Source organism: Acipenser ruthenus, chromosome 35 (genome assembly GCF_902713425.1).
Source record: "Acipenser ruthenus chromosome 35, fAciRut3.2 maternal haplotype, whole genome shotgun sequence".
NCBI classification, from domain to species: Eukaryota; Metazoa; Chordata; class Actinopteri; order Acipenseriformes; family Acipenseridae; genus Acipenser; species Acipenser ruthenus.
The window spans coordinates 7,378,354-7,401,526 of NC_081223.1; the positions used below are offsets into that span (position 1 = coordinate 7,378,354).

At 40.0% G+C, this 23,173-nt stretch overlaps 6 non-coding genes across 6 annotated transcripts; 4 read left to right on the top strand and 2 right to left on the bottom strand.

The window, feature by feature from the left end:
* Positions 1–10,809: 10,809 nt before the first annotated feature.
* trnan-guu (transfer RNA asparagine (anticodon GUU)) lies at positions 10,810–10,883 on the bottom strand. Its single transcript has one exon. It is a non-coding gene; the product is annotated as a tRNA-Asn (tRNA).
* Positions 10,884–11,705: 822 nt separating this feature from the next.
* Positions 11,706–11,816, top strand: trnal-caa (transfer RNA leucine (anticodon CAA)). Its single transcript has 2 exons — positions 11,706–11,743; positions 11,771–11,816. It is a non-coding gene; the product is annotated as a tRNA-Leu (tRNA).
* A 2,686-nt stretch (positions 11,817–14,502) lies between these two features.
* On the top strand, positions 14,503–14,574 carry trnaw-cca (transfer RNA tryptophan (anticodon CCA)). The gene has a single exon. It is a non-coding gene; the product is annotated as a tRNA-Trp (tRNA).
* Positions 14,575–15,487: 913 nt separating this feature from the next.
* trnaf-gaa (transfer RNA phenylalanine (anticodon GAA)) lies at positions 15,488–15,560 on the top strand. Its single transcript has one exon. It is a non-coding gene; the product is annotated as a tRNA-Phe (tRNA).
* A 135-nt stretch (positions 15,561–15,695) lies between these two features.
* Positions 15,696–15,769, bottom strand: trnan-guu (transfer RNA asparagine (anticodon GUU)). Its single transcript has one exon. It is a non-coding gene; the product is annotated as a tRNA-Asn (tRNA).
* An 831-nt stretch (positions 15,770–16,600) lies between these two features.
* Positions 16,601–16,718, top strand: trnal-caa (transfer RNA leucine (anticodon CAA)). The gene is made up of 2 exons: positions 16,601–16,638; positions 16,666–16,718. It is a non-coding gene; the product is annotated as a tRNA-Leu (tRNA).
* The last annotated feature ends 6,455 nt before the right edge of the window (positions 16,719–23,173 follow it).

Consider the following 23,173-nt stretch of genomic DNA (forward strand, 5'->3'; position numbering starts at 1 on the left):
CCTTCTCCCTCTCCCTCTCTCCCTCTCTCTCTCTCCCTCTCCCTCTCTCTCTCTCCCTCTCCCTCTCTCCCTCTCCCTCTCTCCCTCTCTCTCTCTCTCTCTCTCTCTCTCTCTCTCTCTCTCTCTCTCTCTCTCTCTCTCTCTCTCTCAAATCATGGTCAACAAAGTTATGCAGTTATCCTTTGACTTGCTTTCCTAAATCGCTGTTAACTGAACGTTCAGACCAATGTCTTCAACACTCCCGCTCCCAAAGCAAAACAGAAAGTACAACATGGCGAGTCAACCCTACATTTAACACCAGAGCAAAAGAAACAAATCTGCATGTATGCGTCTGAAAATAAAAAAGCAAGACAGCAAGACAGCAAGACATCGCAAATGTTTTCTCGCCTAAGAGAGCCATATACTGTTAATTGAAGGACAATTGGAGACTTTGTAATGGATACAAAACAAATGGCTTACCGTGATGGAACTGGTTGATTTGTTTAACATGAAAACAAATTGACACAGTTTAAACTAAGTGACTTTCATAAACCACAGTACATGTTAAAAAAAAAAAATGCTGTAAGAGGTTTTGTTTATTTACGTGCACGTTTTGCACATATGAAGGCTGACTTAAAGCTGCAGTTTTTTTTTACTTTTCATTTTAAAAAAGTGTTTGTTTGCAATTTATGTATTGCGTGACCCAGCTTCTGCTAGTGAAAGCAGCAGTCCCCTGCAGTGTGGCACAGCTGCAGAGATGTGTTTCACTTTTTACTGTCATGTTTTAATCAAAACTTTGCATGACTTTGCATAGCCACTGGGATTTGCATTATCTTCAGTGAATACAACTATATCATCATTTTCCAAACAGTACATTAGAGGTAGCCTATCCTTTCCAGCAACGGAACTTTCCACAGTGGACAACTCTGGTTGATAATTTTACTTTGCGTCTCCATACTTGAATATGTATACTATCTCTTTCATACATGAATGTGGATTTATTATTAATTAACTTACTGCCCACATTGCAACCAAGATATGTAGAATATCTCTTTCGTACATGTATAGGCAAAAAGCTTTTCTGAAACATGCGGCATGTGACAGCGTAGTAATGTTAAATATTATTAGTTTCTCTCAAGACAGACGACTACAGTTGGGACTGATTTAAAACAAAATATGTATAAAATACATTAACAAAGCTGGTTACTATTGATCTCTGCATCATCATCCTGCATTTGTTCACAGACGCATAGTCTCAGTAACATTTAGAAGCAACAACACAGATTACGTTCTTGACACTAAGTTAATATATACAAGACACGTTTTTAATTTCATGGAATATTCGATTTCATTAAAATGTTATTGATTTGTTATCGTGGGGTCCCAATCAATAAATAATTTGATTATTATTGTTATTGTTACAAGCTTATTATGTAGAGACATTTTATTACAGCTGACTTTTTTCCATTTTTGATTCAATCAACTTGAATATATTTATAGGGATATCAAAGTTTTCTGGCTGGCAGTTCCATTCGCTCAAAAATAAAAACATCCAAATTGGAGTGTTTGGAATCACGTGCAAACATGAGCACCCTAGAAGGTTTTTAAACTTTAAGAAAGGAGAGGGATATAAATCAATCAATCAATATTTATTTTATATAGCTCCTTTTATAGTGGACCACCATCACAAAGTGCTTTACAAGATACAAGACTATGCATCAGCTGCAGAGTCACTTGCAACAACGTCTCACCTGAAAGATGGAGCACAAGGAGGTAAAGTGACTTGCTCAAGGTCACACAATGAGTCAGTGGCTGAGGTGGGATTTGAACTAGAGACCTCCTGGTTACAAGTTATTTTCTTTAACCACTGGACCACACAGTCTCCTATGACACTTAGACATATTTTATGTGGAGCCCATAACATGTTTTAAATTACATATTGACCATGTTTATATATCATCAAAGAATCTTTGAGTTATCCAGATTTTTTATGCCAATTATGATTTTTTTAGCAGTATTTCTCTTTATTATAATTTCTTTAGAAGGACAGAGCATAGCAGAACAGCTCTTAAGAAGGATTGTAAAGCTATCCAACAAAGCAAAACAAAACCTAAAGCTGTACACAAAGAGGCAGTTGTTTCAGTCTGCAAGTCTTCCACAGGTGCTGCAGTACCATGAAGCCATAAACATGGACAATCCAGAGTGATCCAGACCTACATGTTGAAGTACTTTACGAGAGAAACCAAATGTTTAAAACTAAAAGTTAATATCTTTTAAAGCTGTTAAAACATTCATACATTCTTTATTAGTATTCTAGTTTATTGTTCAACGTAATGGAGCACTATGCCTTTAAGAAATGAATAATATGAACAGAAGTAGGTGACGTCACGGATGACGTGTGAGTATAGCCATGGTGTAACAAGGGGAGAACTGGACTGGCCGTGTGACGTATGCACGATGCTGCAGGAAGAGGGTAGCAGTCCCGTGGGATCTGCCTTGCAGTCATGGCAGTGACACAGAGAGGTGGGGAAGAGGGTGTGTGGGCTTTCCCCTTCTCTGAGTGGCTGGGAGGCAGGTCTTGGGGGGGATTGCTGGTCCTATAAATTAATACCTTGTTATTTCCTCAGATCTGCCCCTTTAGACGTGTACAACGAGCAAGCGGTCGCGCTGTTTGACAAGACCAGCTCACGGATGGGAGAAAAAACTTCCACAAAGAAACTTAAAGGAAAGAATCTAAAGAAATAGAGAGAAAGTGGGGAATCCTTGGGCAGACCCCGATAGTGTTTTTAAAACCTAGCTGAGGAACTGCAAAGAGTAGGACGGAGACCCGAGTCTTACAGGTAGTAGCGACGGGAAATTCACGCTGCAAAGTGCAGCACCTTTATTTTGTAGTTTTGAGTACTGTGTTTTATTTTCCCTTTTTCTTTTTGCCTTTTCGTTTTCATTATTTTTGAGCACCTGCGAGTGCACCTGAACTGTGCTGTGTACCCTGACATGGTATTCCCGTAGGTTCTGGATACCATAGTTGGTAGCCAGACCACGGACAACAGCGCCCTCTGCGGGCAAAAAGAAATCAGTACAAATCATAGGATTAAACAAAATAAAACTGAGCACTTATGCGGTGTTTCGACAGCAACTTCTGTCTCCTTTGTCAGTGAATACCCACACCCTTCCACACATGGTGTGAGATGTGGGATTCACTGGCATTGCCCATACAAAGCAGTGCACCCACAAACGGAGCAGAAATGGATGCCGTCCACTTTGCGGCCATGATGGACCTCCTGCGCCAGACCCTAACTTCTGTGGTGCAGGGGGCTGCTAGACCGGTAGGTCCTGATCCCCGGTTACAGAGACCCACAAAGATGATGGCCGAGGATCGACTTGAAGCCTACCTAGAGGTGTTCGAGGCCATGGCGTCCTCTGCTGGGTGGGCTCAGGCACAGTGGGCTAGCTACCTCTTGCCCCAGCTGACGGGGGAGGCACAGGCTGCAGCGAGAACGCTATCCCCTGAGAGGATGATGGATTACCCCACGCTGAAAGCGACCATCCTTAATTGCGTGGGGGCCACACCAGAGGGATATCGGCGAAAGTTCCGGGAGGAGTGTTTCTCAGAACCATCACCCACCATCTAAAAGATTACGCCATGGGCTGGCTGAACCCGGATGCGAGCACCAAAGCCCGGTTGGTGGGGGTGACTGCGGTGGAGCGCTTTCTGGAGTGCTTGGCCCCGGGACCTCAGCTATGAGTGCAGCGGCAGGCACCTGCCACTTTGGATCGGGCGGTCGAGTTGGCGGAGCAATATCAGGCAGCGGAGCTAACGCCAGCAAGACTGCCTTGAAGGAGCGCGATTACTGTATCGCCCCCATTACTGGCCCCGGAGAGGGCAAAGGGACTGGGGGGAAGGGGTAGACAGGTATTTGGATGGGGGGTGTCGGTGGGAGCTCCCGGCCCGTGAACTGTGGCAGGGTGGGGTTACCCAGGGGCACCTCACCATCGAGCCCCTTTGATGGCTCCAGTATTTCCACTTCTTGTTGAAGCGTCAGGGTGCGAAACCAGCCCACCAAGGTGTTGGACGTGTAGAAAGATGGGCCACATCACTCGGGATTCCCCCGTGATGGATTGTGACCTCAGCCAACCAGGTAAGCATGTTCAATTACCTCAGTCACTTCAGCAGACAGGTTTTGTTATTCCTGTGACAGTGGATGGTACAAAAACCCAGGCTCTCCCATGGTGTGGTCTGTCCCTAGTACAGGAGAGCCTAATCTCACCGGAGCATAAGCAAATATTGGGACGGGTACATATTAAATGTATTCATGGGGATGTCCGTTCTTATCCCAAGGTTAGCATAATGTTGAAAATTGGCCAGCAGGTGACGCAGGTGCAGGTGGGGTTGTGTCCTCGATTGCTAATACCAGTAGTTCTGGGACGTGACTGTGGGCAGTTCAAGAGTTGGTTGGCTGCCCTGACGGCCCCGTCCTCCCTATTGGCTAAGAAAGAGGAAGTAATTGGAGAGATCTTTTCCTTTCGTGACCCAGAGTGGTTTTGTCATAAATTTAAACCTCGTAAAACTAAACAGGAGTGCCGGGCTGCTAAGAATGAGGGCTGGCAGTGGAGGGGGTCTGAGAAGTTTCAGGTGGGGACGATTGGTGAAGAGTCTGGGGGGGAGGCCGCGGAGCGAGCGCAGGGGTCTGGCTCGGCTGTCTCCGCTCAGGCCATGGGAGCTGATTTTTTTAGCTCGTTCCTGTGACTTCCGACTCGAGCAAGGGCATGACGATGTGCTGGGCAGGCTCTTTGACCAAGCAGCTATGGTTAATGGTCAGGTGGTCGAGCCCAGACGCGCTGCCACGTACCCTCACTTTGAAATCGCTCGAGACCTCCTGTACCGTGTTGACAAATTGCCCCAGACTGGGGAAGTGCGTCACCAGTTGCTCATTCCTCAACCATTTAAGGATGATTTGTTGCAGCTGGCTCATGCTATTCCCCTGTCTGGTCATTTGGGAAGGGATAGGACTAAAGCAAGGCTTGTGTCTCAGTTCTACTGGATGGGGCTGGATGGTGACGTCAGATGTTTTTGCGAACGTTGTGGGGAGTGTCAGAAGGCCAGTCCTAGAGCCGTCCCAATCCTCCCCGTTTCCTGCAATATAAAATTCAAGAGGGGCGGTGTCCGAAAGGGCAGAGAGCGGTGGTATTTCAACATAAAGGCTTTTATCTATACTTGTCTGGGTATAAGATACAGTGAATAAATCCAGTTCAGATTTTACACATTCTTGAGATAAATGATGAACTAGAGCCATGCTTTAAAAGATGTTTCTAGTTTTCTTTTTATGAAGAGCCTTCGTTTTTTTAACAGACCTCTTCCTCCGCGATCTGCTGCTTAATGCTTTAGAAGGTGCTCGTCTAGCCCTTTTACGGGATCGGCTTTGAGCTCCTGGAGGACTGGGACGTTTTTTCTATAGCCTCTTGACATCACCATTAGCCCCGACCCTGATTGGGGCTCCTCATGGTTGTGAGTGGCGTAGGATGTTATCAAGTTCGACACCACGTCCTTCACAATGTTTTTAGCCGCTGACTTTAAATGAGGTTTAGCTATATCAAAACCCCTCCTAAGTAAATGCATAGCTTTTCTAAAAAGCCCTCTGAATATACCCCCGATCCCTGCCCCGTACATTACCGGAGCCCCAGTAAACCCAGGCATCCCATTTCCAGCTTGATTTTTGTAATATTGTATATAAGGGTTAGAATCTCCATAGACCCTCATTTTCGTATTCTTTTCAATTATATATAAAGAGACTGTTTAACAGGTCTGAAGTGGACCTTCACTATGACCTTCCCAAAACGAAATGGCACAAGACTGTTTTGATCTGTCTTAAGTTGCAAAGTTATAGTGTCAAAACTATTCTTACTGACAGCTACATAATGAGGTCTGTCATAAGTTATTGTTACTATTTCATTGGGGGATCCATTAATAGGTACACATCTTAGAAGGGGGACGTAGCTCTCCCCCACTGCTTGATGGGTTATTATATCGGTGTATACATACAAAGTGTAAAATCCTGCTCTAATGTCTGCAGGACAAAACCACCTCTTATAAGCTTTCTCAGCGGCGGCTTCATAGAACCCCAAGATCCTTCCTAATTGACCCTCTGTATACAGGTACAATTTGGCATCTCCATGTATATAAACTTTTCTTTCTGCAGATTTGTATAATAACTCTATGTCGATCAATCTACCTCTAAAAGCATTATTCATAGCGTTTATTAATTCCTTTACAGAATCATAATCGGCGGCTATTTTAAATACTGTTTTAACATGCGTATCTATATTACGGGTAAAAAATCTATTCTCCGCATCACTTATTTTTTCCCACGTGTAAGAGTATTGGATCTCTGCTAATCCAACTTCCCATTTTCCTTGTAGATTCACAGGTTTTGATAACCGTATAGTAAAATCGGCTATAGTGTTCTTTGGAAATATATCCTTTGAGGCGTTACTGGGTAGAGTCACATAAAAGGAGGATTGATCCATCTTGTCAGTAGCCTTGGTGTAATGAAATCTACAATGATGGAGTCCCCTTAATATCCTGCAACTGCTTAGCCTCGATCCAGCTGTTAAATTTGTCCGCCACTTTATAAGACAATACTTTTTACCTTTTTCTTTTTTCTTGGCTAAGATTTTCTCTACCGTAAACAGTCTATCTTCCAACTCTTTTATCTTCCGTAATTCAAGCTCGTAGAAGGTCCCATTTATTTTCTCTCCATCATAATCCTTCAGCCTGTATACAGGGGGTTTCCTAGGCAACCGTTCGTATATATTAAAAATTTCATTCGTGTATGTCTGCTCATGACCTTTTATAAAGGGGGCCCTTAGTTTTGATACTCTAACAGCATCCCCAATCTGAAACTTGAATTTAGGTGGTTTGTACGGAAATTCCTGAGTATATAGATTCTTAAAAACTTTAAAGGAATTGTCTTCATTAACTTCTGAAGGTTTCATTTTAACACTTCTATGGTAAGAATTATTATAAGAGCGAACCATTTCTTTTAGCTTATCTAAATACTTGTGAGTGTTGAAGGCTGTAAAATATTTCCACATTTTAGTCTTCAGAGTCCTATTATACCTTTCAACACCCGTAGAACTCCTCTTTTCCCTCTGGTCACTTATGACTCTAACTTAATGCGCTTTACTTGCACTTTTCTGCTCCCTATTTTACTGCATTTAATCCTGTATGTTAGAGTACTGTACAATCATCTGAAGAGAAGAATTTTATTACAGTATTATTTTAATTGTCACTAGTACTGTACGTATAGTCACCAAAAATAAAAAAAAATGCCAACAATAATGCGCGGATAGTAAACTCTATGTTTTGTAATATTATCAATAAAAATACACGATTGACATTTTTACAATAGGTGTCAATTCTGAGTGTTAAAAAATGTAATATTTATGACAGCTAGAAATTTGTTTGAGGGACTGTTTTATCCAAAGCGCAATTATATTTAATATATTTGTCCGTTATAATGGTACTGTAATATTTGTATCTGGGACACCAGAAATCGTACATGGTAAAATAAATAGTACCATATAGTACCGTGGTATAGTATTACATTATACTGTAGATACCAGGACTTCTTAGAAATAAAAAGTACAATCGTATTATCATGGTGGTACTGCATTATAGTACCAGAATAGTGCATTGTACATTGATAGTATGGGATACATTGTGTTTTTCTATCATTTGTTTTTATTATGTATCCATGAACGTTATAGTACTGTATTTAACTTTAGGTTTTTAAGTTTAATTTAGTTTTCATTGAAAAATGATCTTGTTTTGAAAGCAATACTTAAAAAATGTGAACATGGGTACTCCATGCTTTTTTCAATAATATTCTCTCTTTTTTCAACAATGTTTCCCTTTTGCCATTGTATAGTAGTGTTTATTTGTTTTCACCCAGTGAAGCCCTTTTTGATTTCTTGTTGTTTTGTGTAGAAACCTTTTATTTGGCCATTGTGACTATTTTGTGTTTAGGCTATTTGTTTAATTGAAGTCTTTTGTTTAACTGCAACCTTGCTATTCTGTCACAAATGCTCTTTCAGGTTCAGATGGAACCCTTGTTTAGAAGAAAGGCTGATGGCAGCTCAACCTGATTGATACAAAGTAATCCATAAACTGGTATCGCCCCAGAAGGGTCAACCATGTAAGTTCTAATTTGAATTAATGCTTATAAAAATAATGATCTTCACATAACTACTTTATAGGTCTCACTTTCAGTGCTAAGTTCATTATCTATTACAATCTATTACAATGCATTTTTATAACTTATGGTGTGATTTGAACTTGGGTGTTATATAATGAATCTTTTAGTATACACATATCAAATACTGGCATTATTATATTTGGAGAAAAACAGTCAGCTGATGTAAATGATATGTGGTCCAGTTACCATACCAGGTACCTATTACTGTTGTTTTTCAGCTCTGATGACTGGTGCTGAACTGAGCTACCAAGAACTCCAGAAAAATCGTACCTTCTTATACTGGACCATGCAAATACACAGGTACAGTGAACTTGATAAAGGATTGTCAGTATTACCATTAAAAATATAGGAATAAAGCTTCTAAATTATTAGCGCAATTTTCTCTGAAATTCCACACAGGAGTTGGTAGCAGTGTTTGATTTTTATAATCTTTCATAAATAATTATAACATAGAGGGATTTCTTAATTACAAGTACACTTTTTTTTTTTTTTTTTTGCAGGGGAACTAATTTGTGTGGAGTATTTGTACAATCAGTTCTCCATGACGACGGTGCCATGTTTGAGAGGTTGGGGGCTGGCTCTGACCTGTTTATTGAATTGGAGAAAGATGAGGGATTTGCTGACACAAGAGTTTCAGGATCTAACAGTTCCTACACTGGACAGAGAACCTTCCTGCAGCTGTTTCAGTCCAATTGCTCGTATCAAGCTGCGATGTAGCCTATGAGAATTACTGACACAATTCAAGGGGAATTAGCTCAAATGGTCGAGCGCTCGCTTAGCATGTGAAAAGTAGCAGGATCGATGCCCGCATTCTCAAATTAGTTTTAATGTATCTACATATTTAGTCCCAACGCATTATGGAGATAAATACAGTGTGACAGGTCTTTGTAACAGAGACACCTGCCCTACATGTATATTTTAAAGCACAGTCTGCTAATTTGTAATATTCCCCAGACTGAAAAACTGCACTGTGCCTTCCTATGTCTTCCGAGAAGCACAAAGGGAGATTTTTTTTTTATAGTTTTTTAGTAATTGAAGAGTTTGTATTAATTTAGAATAAATATAAATGGCTTGGTTTGCTTTCATTTGTAGTTTGTAATGAAATATATCAATCATTGTACGGTATACTAGCTACTGTTGCATGTCCATGATTGTGGTATTTATTTTCCCATATGGTCTAGCAGTTAGGATTTTTGGTTTTCACCCAGGTGGCCCGGGTTCGACTCCCGCTATGGGATCGTCTTTGTTATTGTCATTTTGTTACAGAAGTGTGGTCATGTGTAATGTGTTTTCATTATGATAATAAAGCTACAGTTATAAAATAAAAAAAAGTATTAAAAAAATAAAAAAAATAAAGCTATAGTTACTTGAAATATGAACACACACATATACATACATTATATATATATATATATATATATATATATATATATATACACAATGATGCAAATGTATTTGACTCTATTCACATCCCCTCACATTTAAAATCCTCCACAGGTTGGGTGCCTCTCAACTCAGATTAAGGTTGATACTGTATAAATGCAGAACCAATCGTTCCAGATGGGTAAGACCATTCATTTTTAAATACATGTAATTTGATTTTTGTATTGGTATTATTTGTATTGAGGCAGGGAGGCTGCAGTTGTTTCTAAGCGACAATGAATCTGATATAAAATTCTTAGGGTTCGTGTCATACGACTTTGTGTCATCAAAGCTGTTTCTGGTGACGTCCAGTGGATTATATTTAGAATCTTTGGTTCTGTCGTTCAGTATTTTCTCAAATAAAATGACAAATTAATAGCTCAGTTGGTGAGAGTGAAAGAAACGTCAACCAGTCAGCCTGGCTAGCTCAGTTGGTAAAGCAGGAAACTCTTAATTTCAGGGTCGTGGGTTCGAGACCCACGTTAGGTGTTCTTTTTAAATACAAATTGAAGATGTTTCTTCGAAGGCAACGGAGCAATGTATGATTCTGTTCACAATGTAAACAGTATTGCAACAAAATTACTTACTTATTGGTCATTGTCATATAGCAATTGCTATTGTAAAATGTATGCATCGTGTATAGCTATAACAATACTGACATAAATAATCTTACTTTTTTGGGTTGGCTTCAATCCGTCTCTTTTTTTTACAGTTGTCATTACATCTTTCATGGAGCAACAGCTGGTAAGTGCGTAATAAACCCAATCGGCCCTTGATACAATAGACAACCCTAGTCTGTACTGAAATAAATAATGCGGTTTTATACTGTAATAAACACAGCTTGTCAGGATTCTGTTATGGTGTTGCCGAGCTGTTGAACGTTTTTCATTACAGGTTTACTGGATTGCCAAAAAGAATGCTATCTCGAAACATCAGTCTAGTCACGCCGAAATAGCTCAGTTGGGACAGCGTTAGACTGAAGATCTAAAGGTCCCTGGTTGGATGCCGGGTTTCGGCAAACAACAAGACGATATTGGTTTTGTATTATTTTGAACTAAAAAAACAGAGCACATTTATTCTTCAGCGTAATTGGATGAAATAACAGCGTAAAAGAGTGCCATTTTCTAATGTGATTAAGAAATGCAAAAAACATCGTCCCTGGGTGGGCTTGAACCACCAACCTTTCGGTTAACAGCCGAACGCGCTAACCGATTGCGCCACAGAGACCAACCTGTTAAGCAGCCAAAGCATACGGGAGTGATGAGCAAGGCGAGATGCTGCAGAACGTGATCGAGTGAGCAGAACTCATCAGAACCTGAGATCACATCTAAGAAGAAAGCAACACGGGGCAGGAAAGTCTATGTAATCAATTATGGCAGCACAGCATATGTCGTTTTGTTAGATAACACCCTGGGAGACAACAGAGCAGTGTGTGTAAATAGCTACAATGGAAACCATATACTTACGACTTAATTTTGATACAGAACTGTGGTCATGTGTAATCTGTTTTCATTATGATAAGAAAGCTACAGTTCAGTGGATTATATTTGGAATCTTTGGTTCTGTCATTCACTATTTTCTCAAATAAGATGACAAATTAATAGCTCAGTTGGTTACAGTGAAAGAAACTTCGAAAAGTCAGCCCTGCTAGCTCAGTCGGTAGAACATGAGACTCTTAATCTCAGGGTCGTGGGTTCGAGCCCCACGTTGTGCGTCCTTTTTAAATACAAATTGAAGATGTTTCTTCGAGACAACGGAGCAAAGTCTGATTCTGTATACAGTATTGCAACAAAATTACTTATTGGTCATTGTCAAATAGCAATTGCTATTGTAAAAAGCATGCATCGTTTATAGCTATAACGATATTGAAGTAAATAATCTTACTTTTTTGGGTTGGCTTCAATCCGTTTCTTTTTTTAAGAATTGTCTTAACATCATTCATGGAGCATCAATTGGTATGTGCGTAATAAACCCAATCGGGCCTTGATACGACCCCCTAGTGTGTGCTGAAATAAATAATGCGGTTTTCTACATTTACAAACGCAGCTTGTCAGAATGGCCGAGTGGTCTAAGGCGCCAGACTCAAGGACTCTGTCTTTCTAAAGAATTGTGTGTTCTGGTCTCTGAATGGAGGCGTGGGTTCAAATCTCACCTCTGACAGTTGGCTTTTACTTATTTTTAAAAATAATAAATTTCAGCACTCAATACCATTTTAATTTCCATTTTAAATCGGACTAAAATAGTGTTCCTAACACAGATTGCATTTTTGTTGTAAACAGACTACTTGTTAACGTCACTGAAAAATATTTTGTGTCCAAACATGTTATTTAACTTGATTGTTTTAAAATTCCAAATAACATATTACTTTGAAAAACATCTCCGTCGACCACTGGATCGTGGTCTCAGGCTGGGATGTGGACCATTAGGAACAGTATAAACCATCTATTACTAGACGCAGCTTACAGGAGAAATGCCCTCATTTAACATGCTAGGATGATCGACTTCGGCATTCTCCAACTGCTGTTTACATTTTCTAACACGTTATGAGGAAGAACAATATTTTGGTGTCCAAACATGTGTTATTTAATTTGATTGTTTTAATATTCCAAATAACATATTACTTTGAAAAACATATATTTTTTAATACAGTCCTATTTGAGTATTTAAAATATGGTTATATTCAAATGCCAGCAACGGTGTGTTAATTTAACGAAGCGCCTAACGCCGCTCGGAACGTTCGCATTTTTAAATCCTAACGGTCTCTCCTCAGATGAGCGGAATGTTCACGAGCCGGTTGCCTAGCAGCGTCTCCCCCTCCTTCTCTGCCCCGCCCTCTCGTCCTCTCTCGTTGTACCAGCTAGGAGTTCAAATTTAGCTTCGTTATATTAGCGCAACTCTTTACTAACTTTTACAAATTAGCTTCTTAGGGGCTTCGTGTTTTTAAGATGGTTCAGGTGCAGTCCGGACAGACTGACTGGAGCATCATTACAGTATACCGCACTGCGCTCAGCTTTGTGTGGCCGCTGATACACAAAATAATGAACGACTGTTTAAATAAATCACATGTATTGCTTTTTAATGCTAAATATGTATCTGGTATTCTAAGTATTATCAACAATTAACAATTCAGCTCTATTCATATTCAGAATGTAATACAGTATTAAAACTATCAAACTGACTGGAAACATGGAACACATTAATTGCGATCGATTCGATACCAATAGGATTACATAAGAGCTGTTGTGTATAGACAATGTCATAAACGCCGAAATGAACACGGACGGTCTTTATTAAGGGCTGACTCGTTTAGATGTTCGAGAGATCAAGGTGTACTGGATAAATCTACTGGATTTTTTCCAAATCGTAAGTGTACCGCCTGTGATAATACATTTAAAACTAAGAAAATGTACAAGCCATACAACGAAAAAAAAGAGTACAGTATCTTACAAGTGATTGTGCTTCAGCTCATGTCATTAATGTGATTTCTTGTCCTAGCCATTTGCAATATGATGGTAAAACTACTAGACAGTTACAATTGCGCATTAATGAGCGAGCATAAAAGTTCAATTAGGAGAAAATATATTCATCCACCACTAGCTAGACATTTTGTAGATGCCAAACATTCCGTTTCAGATCTTAAATTCTGTGGCATACAAACATTTTCAAGATCGCAGTGGTGGTAATGTCACGGGTGACGAATGTGTTGATTATTATTTTATTCAGTGTTATCACTTATGATTTTTGAATTTTAATTGGATTGGTTTTCCTTTTTTGCACAGTTTGTTTATTTGAATTATTGTTTTATTTTTGAGCATTAGATGCATTTTAATGTGTATTTGTTCACTTAACCATACGTCATCCACTCTCTGGTCCAGACCTCCTCTTAGGGCTCCTGTCCAGACGCCTGTTTGGGCAGCCCTCTCCATAGGGTGCTGCACTTCAGCTGAAGTCCTCAGGAGAGATCCTGATATCCTGATATAAACCACGAACGCAAAGGTTCTTGTCAGTACCTCTTTTCAAATGTCTTCAATCACCAAATTCCGCAGTCCTCCCAGAGTGAGTCTACGAGAAAAAATAACAAAACGAAACTGACACTGTCCGTGCACAAAAAAAAACCCCAACCACTCGCTGTCTAATCTCGTCCTCTTTATTTTCGTTTACTTCCCTCAGCTTCTCTCTCTTTCCTATTCCGGTATCTCCTAGTTCCATGCTCCCAGTCTCTTAGTTCCTCACCCTTTTTATACCTCAAAGCCCTTCTAATTCCAGGTGTGTACAGGTACCTGCAATTGTTTGGGGCGGGACCTGAGGTCCGTGTGCACAGTGCTTATGATAAACAAAACAAAAAATACTTTAATTACGAACTCCGTTTCACCCGTGCACCAAACAAAACAGACAAATAATAATCAACACAGCAAAAACACAGTGCAAAGCAAACAGAAAATTATGAAAATTATGAAAAGAAAAAAAAAAACGATCTAAATAAAATGTTCACACACGATTTAAATAAAATATTCACACAATACTAATGAATACGTGCAGAAAATAAATAAATAAACACAGGCATATGATTCCCAGCCAATACAACTGTGTTTATGCCACGTTTCAAATAATGAAATTTCTAAAAGCAAATCGTATTGTTTTATGTTTTCTTTACTTTTAAATCTGCGAATCAAAAACACTTCCGACAACTTCATAGCCCTGCTGGCTACGAACAAGTATTGAGTCGGCTGTTTCCCATGACCCTGGTGATACCGCGTGTTTTCCTAGTATCAGCGTCGGCATTACCATGTGTTTGGCATGCTTGCTGTACACTCTAGCATTGCATAACAAGCTGCCATTACACCTGGACTTCGTGGCGCAACGGTAGCGCGTCTGACTCCAGATCAGAAGGTTGCGTGTTCAAATCACGTCGAGGTCAAAGCCGCCTTTGTTTTTATTCCGCACTATTTCATTTTTTAACGTGTTTGAATTTGACTGTTTCCGGTCATTTATTTATACAATTTAGCCTATATAACATATTGATTGTATAGCGATCAAACAGATATTTATTATATTGCGATTCATTTTTATGTTTCATTTGATACAGCACAATAAACTAAAGTGAATCCGAAATTACTGTTAACCAGTCTTCATTGACACAGTTGGGTAATAAAGTCATATTAACACTTCCTTGCATGAGATAGTGAAAATGTGCGTAACCTTTCAGTAAGTATTTGAAATTCATTTGGGAAGGTTTAAGATTGTGAAGAAGTTTAAATATGCTGCGTATTTGCGCATTGGGAACTTTGCATAATGACGTTTTTATTAATGCCACTTTCTTACGGACAGTAGTCAGGGTGATGATACAAGACCAGAGCCAATAAACCTGTTATTTGCTTGTCCTTTCACTACCATATTCTATTGTGCTTGTTCAGAATACGCGTGAATCCTGAAAACATCTCGTTAATATTTAAACAAAGCCAGCAGTCACTTTATTGATCACCCTGTGGATTAACCGCTATTGGAATACAGATGATTGTGTTAAAGATGTTAATAGACTTTCTATGTACACGTTTTAGAGCTAAGCGTTTCTTGAGGCAGTTCAAGCGCGGCACTTTCAGGCAACCAGTTCCAGTGTTTGCCTTTTGGACTTACTCTGGAAGGAATACAAAAAAAAAAAAAAAAAAAAACATTTTTTGAGAACCGCATTTGGGAGAAAACTTAACAGTTTCGAAAAGCATTTGTAAAGGCATCGGATTCTGTTATGGTGTTGCCGAGCTGTTGAACGTTTTTCATTACAGGTTTACTGGATTGCCAAAAAGAATGCTATCTCAAAACATCAGTCTAGTCACGCCGAAATAGCTCAGTTGGGAGAGCATTAGACTGAAGATCTAAAGGTCCCTGGTTCGATCCCGGGTTTTGGCAAACAACAAGACGATATTGGTTTTGTATTATTTTGAACTAAAAAAACAGAGCACATTTATTCTTCAGCGTAATTGGATGAAATAACAGCGTATCAGCGTGCCATTTTCTAATGTGATTAAGAAATGCAAAAAACATCGTCCCTGGGTGGGCTTGAACCACCAACCTTTCGGTTAACAGCCGAACGCGCTAACCGATTGCGCCACAGAGACCAACCTGTTAAGCAGCCAAAGCATACGGGAGTGATGAGCAAGGCGAGATGCTGCAGAACGTGATCGAGTGAGCAGAACTCATCAGAACCTGAGATCACATCTAAGAAGAAAGCAACACGGGGCAGGAAAGTCTATGTAATCAATTATGGCAGCACAGCATATGTCGTTTTGTTAGATAACACCCTGGGAGACAACAGAGCAGTGTGTGTAAATAGCTACAATGGAAACCATATACTTACGACTTAATTTTGATACAGAACTGTGGTCATGTGTAATCTGTTTTCATTATGATAAGAAAGCTACAGTTCAGTGGATTATATTTGGAATCTTTGGTTCTGTCATTCACTATTTTCTCAAATAAGATGACAAATTAATAGCTCAGTTGGTTACAGTGAAAGAAACTTCAAAAAGTCAGCCCGACTAGCTCAGTCGCTAGAGCATGAGACTCTTAATCTCAGGGTCGTGGGTTCGAGCCCCACGTTGTACGTCCTTTTTAAATACAAATTGAAGATGTTTCTTCGAGACAACGGAGCAAAGTCTGATTCTGTTCACATTGTATACAGTATTGCAACAAAATTACTTATTGGTCATTGTCAAATAGCAATTGCTATTGTAAAAAGCATGCATCGTTTATAGCTATAACGATATTGAAATAAATAATCTTACTTTTTTGGGTTGACTTCAATCCGTTTCTTTTTTTTAGAATTGTCTTAACATCATTCATAGAGCATCAGTTGGTATGTGCGTAATAAACCCAATCTGGCCTTGATACGACCCCCTAGTGTGTGCTGAAATAAATAATGCGGTTTTCTACATTAACAAACTCAGCTTGTCAGAATGGCCGAGTGGTCTAAGGCGCCAGACTCAAGGACTCTGTCTTTCTAAAGAATTGTGTGTTCTGGTCTCTGAATGGAGGCGTGGGTTCAAATCCCACTTCTAAAAGTTGACTTTTACTTATTTTTAAAAATAATAAATTTCAGCACTCAATACCATTTTAATTTCCATTTTAAATCGAACTAAAATAGTGTTCCTAACACAGATTGCATTTTTGTTGTAAACAGACTACTTGTTAACGTCACTGAAAAATATTTTGTGTCCAAACATGTTATTTAACTTGATTGTTTTAAAATTCCAAATAACATATTACTTTGAAAAACATCTCCGTCGACCACTGGATCGTGGTCTCAGGCTGGTATGTGGACCATTGAGAACAGTATAAACCATCTATTACTAGACGCAGCTTACAGGAGAAATGCCCTCGTTTAACATGCTAGGATGATCGACTTCGGCATTCTCCAACTGCTGTTTACATTTTCTAACACGTTATGAGGAAGAACAATATTTTGGTGTCCAAACATGTGTTATTTAATTTGATTGTTTTAATATTCCAAATAACATATTACTTTGAAAAACATATATTTTTTAATACAGTCCTATTTGAGTATTTAAAATATGGTTATATTCAAATGCCAGCAACGGTGTGTTAATTTAACGAAGCGCCTAACGCCGCTCGGAACGTTCGCATTTTTAAATCCTAACGGTCTCTCCTCAGATGAGCGGAATGTTCACGAGCCGGTTGCCTAGCAGCGTCTCCCCCTCCTTCTCTGCCCCGCCCTCTCGTCCTCTCTCGTTGTACCAGCTAGGAGTTCAAATTTAGCTTCGTTATGTTAGCGCAACTCTTTACTAACTTTTACAAATTAGCTTATTAGGGGCTCACAAACACTCACTATGCGAGGACTTCATGGCGCAACAGTAGCGCGTTGAACTCCAGCTCAAAAGGCTACGTGTTCAAATCACGTCGAGGTCAAAGGCACTCTCGTTTTTTAAATAATAAAAAAAAAAATTCATTTCCAAAATATCCTGACTCCCGAATTCCCGGATTTTATGTTTCCAATCCAGGGATTTCTGTATCAGAAAAAGATCAGTGAATCCGGGATTGGATTCCCTAATTATTATCCATAGATTTCCTTTGTTTACAGATGATGCAGCTGGCTGTTTTTCTTTTAACTATTCTCTTTTACTCTGTTGTTGATCTTATTTATGTGTGAGATATACATGCTGAAGGGCTTCAATCTTCTCTTTCATCCTTCCTCTCCTCCCTTAGCCTCTCCCATGGAGTGAGTCAGAGGGAGCTGTCCGGTGCAGAACCTCCAGCAGACCAACAGAAAAGGGGCTGAAGCTCCGAGCTTCTCCCAGAGCCCAGGCTGGGCACGTCACTGGTCTCCCCCTCACTCTGAACTCATTAAAGAGCCAGAGGGAGGAGGGGCTGGAGACAGTGCTGTGTATCAGCTGAGACAGTGACTTTACTGAAGAATTACACACGTGTTAAACACCACACAGCAGTCTAGGGGCTTCAAGGGGAGTCAGAAACAAATAGGACTTATTATTTCATTAATTCCTTAAGAAGTTATATTAAAACGCAACTCAAACAAACAAAACATGCAGTAATTATCGACATTGACCACAAAGGGAGCATGCTGTCCATAATGTAGTAGCAGTGAATTATTCTCTCTTTGATTTCATCCCCAGCAGTTATTAAAAGCTTTACTGGCATACTGATATAAACATTGCTGCATCTAATAATATCAAATAAACACATTAAATACAAATAAAATAACTTTTCCATTGCTGTGTATTTCACTTGAGGGGCTTGAAGGATATATTAGGTGGCACATTATGCCTTTAGTTTTTGAACGCAGCTGAAAATGCCTTAAACATCACAGACTGCAGTTCCTAACATTGCCCACAACAGTGAGGAGCTACCAGCATCAAAGTGTAAGGACCTCATTTATCACACAGCGGTACTGTGTTAACACGCAGTGAGGCTCTGTACCGTGTGCTGCTGTGTACACCTGCTGCATTCACCAAGCAGTGAAGAGCAACCTAACCCGTGGTGAACAATGCGAGGGAAAAGTACCGCATGCGGGTCATTTCAATATAATTCATGATGTTAATGGTTGGTAAATGTATGCACATTACATCAGAAATACCGCGAGGGAGGGACTTGATATTCAAGCCATTATTCACTGAAGGGTGCTAAAATGTTTGGGTCCTTGGCGCGTGTTCAAATACCGTGTTTGTAAAGCAGGTGGTATGTACTGTCACAACATTCAGTAAATAGGGCAGCGCACTTGTGATGCTGTGAGCAGAGCAGGGACCATTCACAAATGAGCTAACTGCCAATCCATCCAATCTTATTTACTGCTGCATTACACTTTAATGAGTGCATTAAGGACTGTGCTAATCAGGTTCCAATGCTACTCTTAATTGCTGGACTCTATTGTATAATCCCACTGTCCTGGGAGTGTAAATGCCAGGGCAGTTACTAATCTTGCTCTGTCTGAACACACTGTACAAGTACTGCTTTAAACACACACTCCACACTTGACTCCATTCCAGCTGTGTTGAGTGGAATAAGGGCTCGGCTGATTGGCTCTCCTCATATGTTCCTATTAAAGCTGTTCTTTGTCTAGTCCTGCTGTCCAGGGAGTGTTCATGCTAAACTGCTAATCTTGCTCTGTCAGAACACACAGCACAAAGCCTGTGTTTACACCACTGCTTGGCTACAAGTGGCTGCTGTGCCAAGGAAGACAATTTGCATAGAAAAGACACTTTACATTGGCAGCACATGCTTCAGTGCTCTGGGAGTGTTTATAGACCTGTGAGTTTAACACTTCATGATTGAGAGCTGCCCTTCATGGCAACAGAATCCACAACAACAATGACTTTTATCAGCATCTTCATCTGGGCGCTTGTCATCTACACTCAGGGTAAGAATCATTTAGAGAAATGCATTTACATAAAATATCTGTTTTTTGGATAATTTACAAAAGTGTCAAAAGTAAAACAGGCACAAAAAAGAAAAGAAAAGGTCTTGCCATATAATTGTTTTCATAATTAATTCAATCATTACTATTTTCTTCAGTATGGTTATTTATTATTTTCAGAATCCAGTGGACAGTATACTGTGACTCAGACTCCAGCAGTGAAATCTGTTCTCCCAGGAGACACAGTCGCTCTGAGCTGTAAAGTCAGCAGTGCTGTGGGCAGTTGCTACAGTAGTAATGACTGCCTAGCCTGGTACCAACAGAAACCTGGAGAAGCTCCTAAACTCCTGATCTATTATGCAAGTACCCTTGAGTCTGGGATCCCAACTCGTTTCAGTGGCAGTGGATCTGGGACTGACTTCACTCTGACCATCAGTGGAGTCCAGGCTGAAGATGCAGGAGATTACTACTGTCAAAGTGTACACAACCCCAGCAGTAGAGCTGTGTTCACACAGTGATACACACCCGTACAAATACCTCCCTCAGCAGGACTGCACAGCGACTGCACTGCTGCAGCTGGGACCTACTGCAGGTGCTGATGGTGAAGGCAATGAAACGAGACACGGCCTGTGGAGGAGCTCAACTGCACACAAACACACTGAGCTCAATAACAAGGGCTCAAAATAAAATACAAGATCAATCTGGTAAATATCTTGATTATTCATGTATTCTAATACATTGCAGAGGCTGAAGGGCTGTCATTGGATTTATATTTACTAATTTAATTTCAAATGAAAATGAAAATATAATTATTGATTACTCTGCAGTAAGGAAAAGATAAAGATACTGAAACTAAAATACAAAGTGAAAATAAAGAAAATCACACACTGTATTTCCCTTAAAGGAAATAAATAATGCAGAGAATTTGACTCGATGTGATTCTGCGTTCATCCCACTACAGGTAAACGTTTCAAGATTAATTCTTGTATTACATGCACCAGTACTAATGTGCTTTACTTGTTGTCATGCCCGTGTGGGAAAGGATATGTTGGGAAAACTTCAACAATTAAAAATTCATCTGAGTGAGCACAAGAGTGCAATTAGACAAAAAGATGAAACTTCACCTGCAGCAAAACATTTCATGGAGAGGAGCCATAACGTCCCTGCTTTCAGATGGATTGGCATTGAAAAAGTGATTGTGAATCGTAGAGGTGGAGACCTACATACAAAATGACTTCAATGGGAGTCTTTTTGGACACACCCCCTGAATACACTGTCACCAATTGGGATGAGTGAGGAACTGGATTTGGCAGCTTTTATCATTTAGAATTTGGCCTCCTTTATAATTTCGTTGTTTTTTTCATTAATGTATGTAATATTTTGTTCAGTTATTGATAATCTATTTAATTAATAGTGATCTATTTAGAATGAGTTATTTATAACCAATGAAAGGTGATTCATGCTTTGTTTAATACAGTATTGATGGCAGTGTTGTTGTATATGTTATGATCCACTAGACAACATATTAAACAAGGAGAACAGTAAAGCCTGAATCACAATATTGCAGAGATGTGTATTATATACACTTTCAGCCTGATGTTTAAAAGCAGCAAACTAATAATTAAATCACAAAGTGATTTCAATGTTTCCAGATCCCTTTATTTCGATGTGTTGAAGGTTCACTAAGTGTTTACACGACTCGTTTAATAGAAACCCATTGAAAGCCATAAACTCAGTGCCCCACATCAGCTTTTGGAAATCACTGCGCGACCTACTGTAGTTCTTATTTTGCCTCTTTTAAAATCAGGCTGTTTGTGTCTGTGTGGAGTCTGGCTTTATATTTTTGACTGTGCAAAGCCACAGGACTTGTGTGAGCGGGGCCTCCGTTTAGAGGAGCAGCGCACGTCGCCTTCACTGAAACTTTGATTTGGACTTTCTGGATGTTTTGCTTTGCTTTTTGTACACTGGGCTGTATGTCCTCCATGAGTTCCCATAGCTGGTAGCGTCACGTGAGTGTGTGTGTGAATAAATCCTGAGTGCCTGTGTCTCTGTGCCTCCCTCTCTGCCTCTCACCTGCCTGCCTGCCTGTCTCAACCGCTGTGAAACACAAACCTCTCACACACTGGATTGAGAGAACTGACTTTTTATCTTGCTTGAAATGAAATGAAAGGAACGTACTTCTGATTGTGCAACCATTCTTTAAATGCAATTGTATATATTAACATGGTATGCACCTCAAATAGATGGAAGATTGAGTGTGTGAGGCTTCTTTATCTAACTCATATATTATAATAAGAAAAAATGATGTTATCTAAATTCCTGAATGAATTCTTATTTTTTATTCAGGAGCAGCACATCAGCGTTATTGAAGACAGTTTATTCTTCATTGTCTTGCCTCCTGTGTCATCCTTGTTACCCACCTGGTCTCCTTCATTCCTTATGTGTGCAGCAGCTCCCTGGCACACATGTCTCAACACTTATGGGCCAGTTCATTGTGAACAGGCAGATTTCTAATACCCCTCCTAGAGAGCAGGAAAGCACTGAGAGGCTAAACATAAAACTACAGGAAGGATAATCTAACTGTAATGTGAGTCACCCAACCCTATCAAGTCCCACCTGTGTTCATAGCTCAGATCTCATAGAACTGTCTGTGACACTTATTGAAACAGAAGTGCAGCACTTAGAACACATATACAAATAGAACCAATCCACTCTTCTATTAAACTGTGAACTTAGTGTTTGATTGAATCCCTCTCTGTGTTTGTATAGCCTGGAAACAGGCATCAGTGCCCTGCCAAGCTGCACACACTGCCATCATTCACACTGACCACAAGAGGGAGCCAGAGCACCACTGCTGTCCATAATGTAATAACACAGTAATAATACAATTGAAATTGAATAACGCAGTAATAAGACAATTGAAATAGGCAGCAGTTACCTCCCCAGTCAGCCCAGTTCTCCCATTATTAACACAAAGCTCCTCACATCCAGTCATCTACAGTGTGATCTCTGTCTGGAGGAAGGAACTGCTCACAGTGATGCATGCTGGGAAGCCCTGACTCTAATATCTCAATGTCTGCAACTTCCACCCCTGACAGTGAATGTTAAAGAATGTTAAAATGTCCCTTTAGCAGGCCAGCATTTTAAACACAATGATTCTCCCCTTGCTCTCCTCTCTGAGAGTTGCTGTAAGCTGTCTGTACCACACCCCAGTTATTCCTGCAGACTCACATCAGTGTGTGTCAGCATAGAGGTTACAGCATGTCATTCCACCTGCATGGGAAGGGATTTCTGTTGCAATTCCACAGCCAAGCAGTACAGACTGCACTACACTCTGTGACCACAAGAGGGAGAGAGTAATTCCACAGCCCAGCAGCACAGACTGCACTACACTCTGTGACCAAAAGATGGAGATAGAGAGTAATACCTTGACATTGTCTAATACAGTGTTTCCTAACCCTGATCCTGGCAGCACCGTGTCTGCTGGTTTTCGTTCCAACGCAGCGCTCAATTAGGTCATCAAACCCTTTACTGAACTAATAAAGTGATCCACTGGGCATGTTCCCGTTATTTTCAAGCTCTTTGTTTGTTGATATGGTTCAATTAAGCAATTGTGTGCTGCGTTGGAACGAAAACC